Source organism: Eufriesea mexicana, unplaced genomic scaffold, assembly GCF_001483705.2.
Source record: "Eufriesea mexicana isolate 0111107269 unplaced genomic scaffold, ASM148370v2 scaffold793, whole genome shotgun sequence".
In the NCBI taxonomy this organism is placed as follows: domain Eukaryota; kingdom Metazoa; phylum Arthropoda; class Insecta; order Hymenoptera; family Apidae; genus Eufriesea; species Eufriesea mexicana.
Genome location: NW_016908959.1, coordinates 636,108 through 643,517, shown reverse-complemented (window position 1 = coordinate 643,517; position 7,410 = coordinate 636,108).

Here is a 7,410-nt window from a genome sequence, read left to right as displayed (position 1 = left end):
CGAGCAAGACCGAGTACTAATTTCAAAGTCACGTTATAGAGTCGTCTCCCAGGACGGATTAACTCGGCCGTTAAATTTGCATGTTAACTATATGCTAAGCGATTTATTTATAACGCATCTGACCATACGGCGGAGGTAAAAAAAATCACGGCGACAGAATGGTCAAAAACCGGATCTGCTGATGAGGAATCATAATCGCGTCACATTACGGTATACCTATCGCGTAATTCCGATCGAGATCCAAAATAACGATACAGCGCGACAGAATAGGCAGCGATCGGAAACGAGTAGCATAATCGTTTGCTAGTGGATCGTAAAGGAAAATTCGTTGAATTATATTAGCACAGTGTCAAACGAGATCTACGGTAACTAAATCGGCAAATCACTCGACTGTGCGTTATATATCGGATTATACATGGGATCGAATGGCGATGGGAAATTCGTCGCATCGATTTCGATCGAAATCCAGCATGGCGATAACGTCTTGTGCCAGGTGAGCAAACAATTAGGTGGAAAATCACTTGGATTAAAGCAGGATGAAAAATCGAGGAGGATCGACCTCGATCGGGATCCAAAATAATATCCTACGCTAGGTGAGTCAATCTCGCATTACCTGCCGGGATTGAATCACGGAGGAAAACTCGTAGAATCGAGAAGGATCGATTCCAATCGAGATCCGAAATAATAACATGCCACGACAGGTGAGTCAATCTCGCATTACCTGTCGGGATCGAACCGTGGAGGAAAATTCGTCGAATCGAAAGGAATCGATTCCAATCGAGATCCAAAATCGTAATAACGATATCCTGCGCTAGGCCAGTAATTAGAAACGCGTCAGAAAATCGCGTGCTGCTCTCTGGGATTGCATCGCGATCGAAGATTCGTCGAATCGAACATTTCATTGCGATTTCATTGCGATTTCATTGCAATCGAGATCTAGAATAATAACGATATTCCATGTAACGCAAATTAGCAATAAAAACGAATCACCCGATCGTGTGTTGCTCCTTGATACCGAATCGTTATGCAAAATCACGACGATCATTTTGATGACGATCAATCGCAGTTGAAACGATCAAGGATAAATCATCGCGTGTTGAGCTTTGGTATCGAATCGATAGAAAGTTCCTCGAATCGAATACATCTACAAACTGCTATTCCAAGTGAGTTGATCGTTGTTAGCCGTTAAGGACTGGATCAAGCGAGGAAAATTCGTCGGATCGAGAGGGATCGACTCCAGTAGAGATCCACGATGATAACTGCGAGTCAGTAAATCGGTAATTAGAAAGAAATCCCTAAGTGAGATCGGATTGTCATGGACAATCCATTGCATCGACGAGGATCGAAGGTACGATTGTATAATTGGCAGCCACTCTCGAGAGTGAAAAGCTACTTTTCCACATGGTTCTCCTCTCCTCCTTCTCTTCGATATCATCCTGTCTCATTCTCTACATGAGGAGAGAGACGATTCTTCGACGACCGCATTAATTTCTCGCTTCCGTGGACAGACACGACGGTTCGAAAAGAGAAAGAGGAGTCCCGTCAGCGTGTTACACTGTTCAGCTGTAATAGTCGGTTGAGTAAGAAGAAAGCGGCCTTGCGCTACTTTCCATCGTTAGATAATATCGGTAATACAATTTTCTCCGACTTTATAACTCTCGGCCGTGGAACAGGAGAAAAGATGGTGCACATCGGTGCGATGCCAGCGACCTCGCAAATGCTGAAAAGCTTCCGTTGGATTTGCCAATGACGCGACTGTTAGCGATACCGTTGCTCACCGAGACCATCAACAACTCGGACAACTTCTTTTTCGATTTCAGACGCTTGTTTGGCTCTCTCGAGCCTCGAATGGCAAACAAACTTGTCCCTCTTCTTATGAGAATCGGTAGAAAAGTGATAATTTCATCGGTACGCAGCAACTCCTAGTTGGGTTCTTGCGTTTAAGTAACAGGATAATTTTGCAAACATATATCGAACAAATATTTTCTCAACGAAATAATTCATGATTACCGATTCATCGTGTATATCTGTTGAAAAGATAAGTTTAGTTATATACAAAGATCTATCTAGGATATAAGGTGTGAATACATAGTTTATAAGATCTAAATTCCGAGAACGAATGTTTGTACAAACATTAAATAAGAATTGGAGGTTAGGCGAACTGCGTCACGTACCCTCTTGACACTCTGTCATGAATCGGTAAGTCGCTCTAGATATGCCTTCCTTAAGTAACAAAAGACTTAGTAGTTATTTTACAATTATAGAACCATAATCCCAAAGATATCTAAGTATAGGTAACATTAAATATTCAATTCATTATTACGGTATTGTCCTACGCTCGGTATTATATCTGGTATAACCTCTTCGATACAGACATTTTGCACAGTATTTTGATCCTTTCATTTCTTTCCTCGATAATAAATTAAATATTAATGAATTCAAAAAATAATTCGACCTACTTTCCTGCCTTATTAATTATTGATACCCTAAGAGTTGATATAGTTCCGAACTTAAATAACGGTAATTAAAATGTCACAAATAAAGGTAAATAATTACGCGCAATTACGTTGTTAACTTAATAAAAGTGGACGTTAATTTCGTCGAAAGCAATTAGGCGTTCCAATTGCCAATTAAAATGTTAAAACGTCCTTTCGAGAGCGTTCAATTTGGTTCCCTTGATAGCCCGGTGCTAAGTCGATGACAGCGGATGACAACTCAACCGATGTAGTAGGGGAAGCCGGGCCCCGAAACACCGTTCGTAGGGATCGATCGAGAAGATTCGAGGGTCTTTCAAAAAGTAGTCGAGAGATTCAGGGAGATTAAGGATCGTGATACCGAGAGTTCAGTAGGTCAAGGCTGTGGAGAGAGTTTGAGAGTAATCTGTCCTGCTTCGTCTTGCTCCGGTAACGGTTGACGACAGAGGGAGAAGACGGAGAAAGACGAGCTTCGGAATCGCGCCGGTAGAGGGACGCGGCCATGGTGGAGGGGGCGCACAAGACGAAGAGGTATTCGTTCTACGGGCGTAACACTTTTACGGATTACGTTTTCGTGTTGCACAACCGCGATTGCGCAACCGGCGTTAGATAATCGCCGAATCTTTTTTAGGCAAACCCGAGGCCCGTTAGACGCTTATGAACGCTAACAGACGGTAGATTCCCCGAACGGGAGAGCTGGGTAAACTCGTGGCCATCTTTGTCGTCTAGGAAGCAAGCTTCCCTGCAAATATTTGCTCGAATGTAGACCGCGTTTAAACTCGAACCGGAAATTCTCGGAACGCTCGTCCTCGGACAAACATGCACGATTTAAATGCCGCTGCGGGAACAGCTAACGATATTCCGCATCGGATCTAACCTCTAAATATTTGCAACGCAAATTAACCATCGCGATGTGCGAAAATAGCATGGCTCGCGGAAATTTATAAATCATCGCGTGCATTATCAAGGAGAATGAATAGATCGTTGGTTTTAATGGAAAATCGGAGGATAATAAGTTTCATGTTTTATAGTAGACAAATCGACCTTCACACCGGCGACAGTGATCGGTGACGCGGGGCGGGGGGGCACGCTGCTTATAAGGTCACGGTAATCGCACCTCGAGTTCATTTGCCTTTCAGATCTCACGCTACACAGATCGAAAACTTAAAACCTAGGATGGTTCTAGGATGTCAATAAGATGGACGAAGGCTACCGGCTACTATCCCTAGCTTGTTTACACGTGTCTCGTATAACCTATTCGCATTTTAGCTGCCTATAGGACTCGAAGCGAAATTTTTTAAAATATCCATTTCATTTCGATATTTTTAACATGGAATAGCGATCGAAGTTTTGTTAACACTAACCATGCACCACTAAGTAAATAATTCAAAAATGTTCTAATTTTTCATTTTTCACTATTCCACTTTTTCTTTTTTAAGTTCTACTCCCTTCATTTTTCAAATTACAGGTCCTTTGACTCAACCATTTGATCTCTAACACACCATTCCCAATAGGAACATTGCTTCGTACTACTAACAAATAGCACCATCTCTTATAAGGCCCAATTTTTAGTGATTAATTTTTTTCATTTCTCTTCGCACATTTTTCTTTCTTTCTTGGATTCTGAAAACTGTAATTTAAGTCTTGGGTATCAAATTCAGATGTCAGAGTCTTCGATATGGCCCTTATGGACATTGGATGTCTATGAATCGGAGATTTTAGTATCACAGCGTGGATTAAACTTCGAACGAGGTCGTATAGCAAGATTCGGTTTTAAATTATAAAATTTATCAAGATCGATGCCAGTGACGTACTTATCCGGAGAAACAATTACACATCTCGAGAATGCAAAAGGGAACAGTGCTTATCGCTTTACGATATTAGATCGCCAGTAGGGCCCTGCACCCACTGTAAAAGATTCTCATGTAAATGCCCATTGTAAGGAGATGAGTGTTCCTCAGCCTGTCTTTCTTCGCACAGACCTGTCGGCCAGGTAGGAACAACTTGGTGTTCTCGTTGGTAACAACTTGAATACCAAATATAATGTAACGAAGGGTGATTGGAATTAGGGCCCCATCGAGTAATTCTCTCACGTAGTCCCTGCTTCGCACCGAGACTCTGTAATATCTCCGAAGAAAAATTATCCTTCGAGAAGCGATACCAATCGAGAACAGTGGCAGGTGATAATTTAATTTCGCAAATTGTTACGGCACATCCTGGAAAATTTATCGAGTATACGTTTAACACCAATTTTGCTGTGATTTCCACCACTTGCAGAATTCAATTGTTTAAACTACGATACGACATAGAAATTACCATCGATATAAATATAAATAACAAAAAGGAGTCTCTTAAATCCTTTCTTGATTAGGAACCTCTTATTTTCCACCAGTCACGTACTCAGAATTTTCTTCTCCCACCCATATTTCATTCTAATATCGAAGCTGCTAAAATTCGCTAAAATCTAGGGTACTTAAGCTCGAATACTGTGCTTATTGCAACAAAAGAGGCGTGAAACATTCCTGTCCCAGAAACTATGTATAGCCAGGCTGGTACCACAGACCCTTATCGTTCTCGAATGCATAAATGGTGTCGTCAAAGCCTCATACGCAAAGATCCGTTTCTCTTCGAGCCAAACTGGTCGCAATCGTCCGCTCTATAATGGCGAATCGAGTCAGTAGGGTCACTCTAACGGGCTAACGGGTCATATAATGGCGTAGCGTGTATTACGCATTCGGTGACGTAATCCTTTGACCAACAACCAGCTTCTGCCATTCATGGTGGGCGAAAGTTCGAACACCTTGCGGAATAATTGGACCCGAAGGTTGCTCGTGGTGTCTTCTTCGACTCCATTGTGCGTTCTTGCAATGGCGAAAATCGGTGAAACAGTCCAGCGACTGGAACACACGCGTGGGGCACGAGAAGAGGACAAAATGGCCGGGGAAAAGGGAAACGAAACGAGATTAACCGTTCCGCCATCGATCGTCGGGGCTCGCGCATCCGTCGAAGACGGATTACGCGTACAATGTTGTATTATAGCAAGTAGGCAAACGTAACTGTTTTATTAAACCGTAAGCTGCGTCTTCGTTCGGTCGGTACTTACGTAATCGAAAACACAGAGAGTGAAAATCAAGCGTAATCCTACTTTCGTTGGCGAGAAGAAGCGCCTCCCGGCACTTTTGCCGTGGCCGTGGATCACCGACTAACGGCCGACCTTCCACCGTTGTGTAAGTCCTCTTCTCGAATATGAGGTCACCGAGATCTACGCACATCTATCTAACGTAATAGCGTAACAGAGTCAGACAACGCACGATTCCCAGTAAATGCAAGTCAGATATGTAATTGCGGCTATACGCAGTCATCTAGAACACGTGCACACCGTTCCACGAACTGACGCTACGCGACCGTTTCTTTCATTCTTTGCATATACGTTTCGATTTCGTGTTATGTTGCTTCCATTGACGCTTCCATATTCTTAATGTTAACCTCGAAAGATTAGTCCCCTGTCAAAATGCTTCGTTACTTCGTAGGGACACTTTGAGAAGAATTTGACGAAAGAATAGGGTACTCCTGTGTGATGGTGTATGAGCTCATGTGACTATGTTGTACTATTTCCATCGAGGTTTCAGAATTTTTAACCACTCGAAATGTTAATCTCGTATCGAAAAGCTTTGTTATTTCGCAGGGACACTTTGGAGAGAATTTGGCGAACAAGTAGGACATTCCTGTGCAATAGTATGGGAGTCTATGTGGTTACCTGTATTATATTACTCTCATCGAGATTTAAACACTTGGAAGCATTCGAAATGCAGATACCATGATGAAATAATTTATGATTTTGGAGAAAATTAGACACAGAATTAGATTACCTTCTTCTCGTGTTCATGTGTAGATCTACGAAACTATCTATGTTACTCCTATTGAGATTTAAAAACAATATTTTGAAGACAATCCGATGGCGACATGGTACGTTTCTATGCGTCGATGTATGGATCTATGTAATCATGCGTGTTACGGTACTCCTATTGAGATTACAAAATTTCTCAGAGATTCGAGGTCCAAATATCACATCGAAATGTTTTCAGATTGCAAGGAGACACTTTGCAGAAATTTCGAGAACCTGTACGATTCCGTACGCGATATGTGGGGCTATGTGACCATGACTAAAGCTCATTCAGCATGAGCTAGCGTATAATCCGAGATCGTGGCGACTAGGATCGAGTCGGCGAGTTCAAATGATTTGGAATAAACGTTTGTGTTTCAAGGCCGTATCAGAGGCCTGGAACAATTACAGCGCGTGTCGTATTCTATCGATTTCTGTCCCCGTTAGTTGCTTTCTTAACAAGGTTATGTTGCGAGTTTCAACGGATGTACGAATTGGAACAGAAACCGCTCCACGTGATCGCCGTATTGCAATGGTCCTTCGTGAAAGATTCAAAAGCACATCGTACGAAATTCCATTGTTCCAGTTCTCGCTGTGTCCTTCGCTCGATCGACGATCGGATCGATCCGATGCGATCGATACACGTGTTACGAGTTGGCAGAAGCCTCGAGCCAGAGTTACTCGCAAAGTATACTACATGTTCGACTGAAGAGTTAGGTTTACGAGGGAACATATCCAACCCGAGTTCCGAGTTCTGAGATATTAGTTATGAACTATTCTGTTAATATTAACATTATTTATTTGATATTACTTCTGAGATCGGACTTCTAATTTATTACAGAGTAGTTAGCTCGTATCTATTAACAGTTACTAGTTATTAGTTATTACTTCTGTATCCTAAGTTCTGAGCACCGAATTCTGACTTATTAATTATTCATAATTCCCTGTCTGTTAACAGTTACGAGTCCACGCATAATTTGCTGACATTTAAATGAGGGAGAGATAGTTCTCAAAAGAATATTTGGAATCAAAAACATTTTTTGGGATATCCCG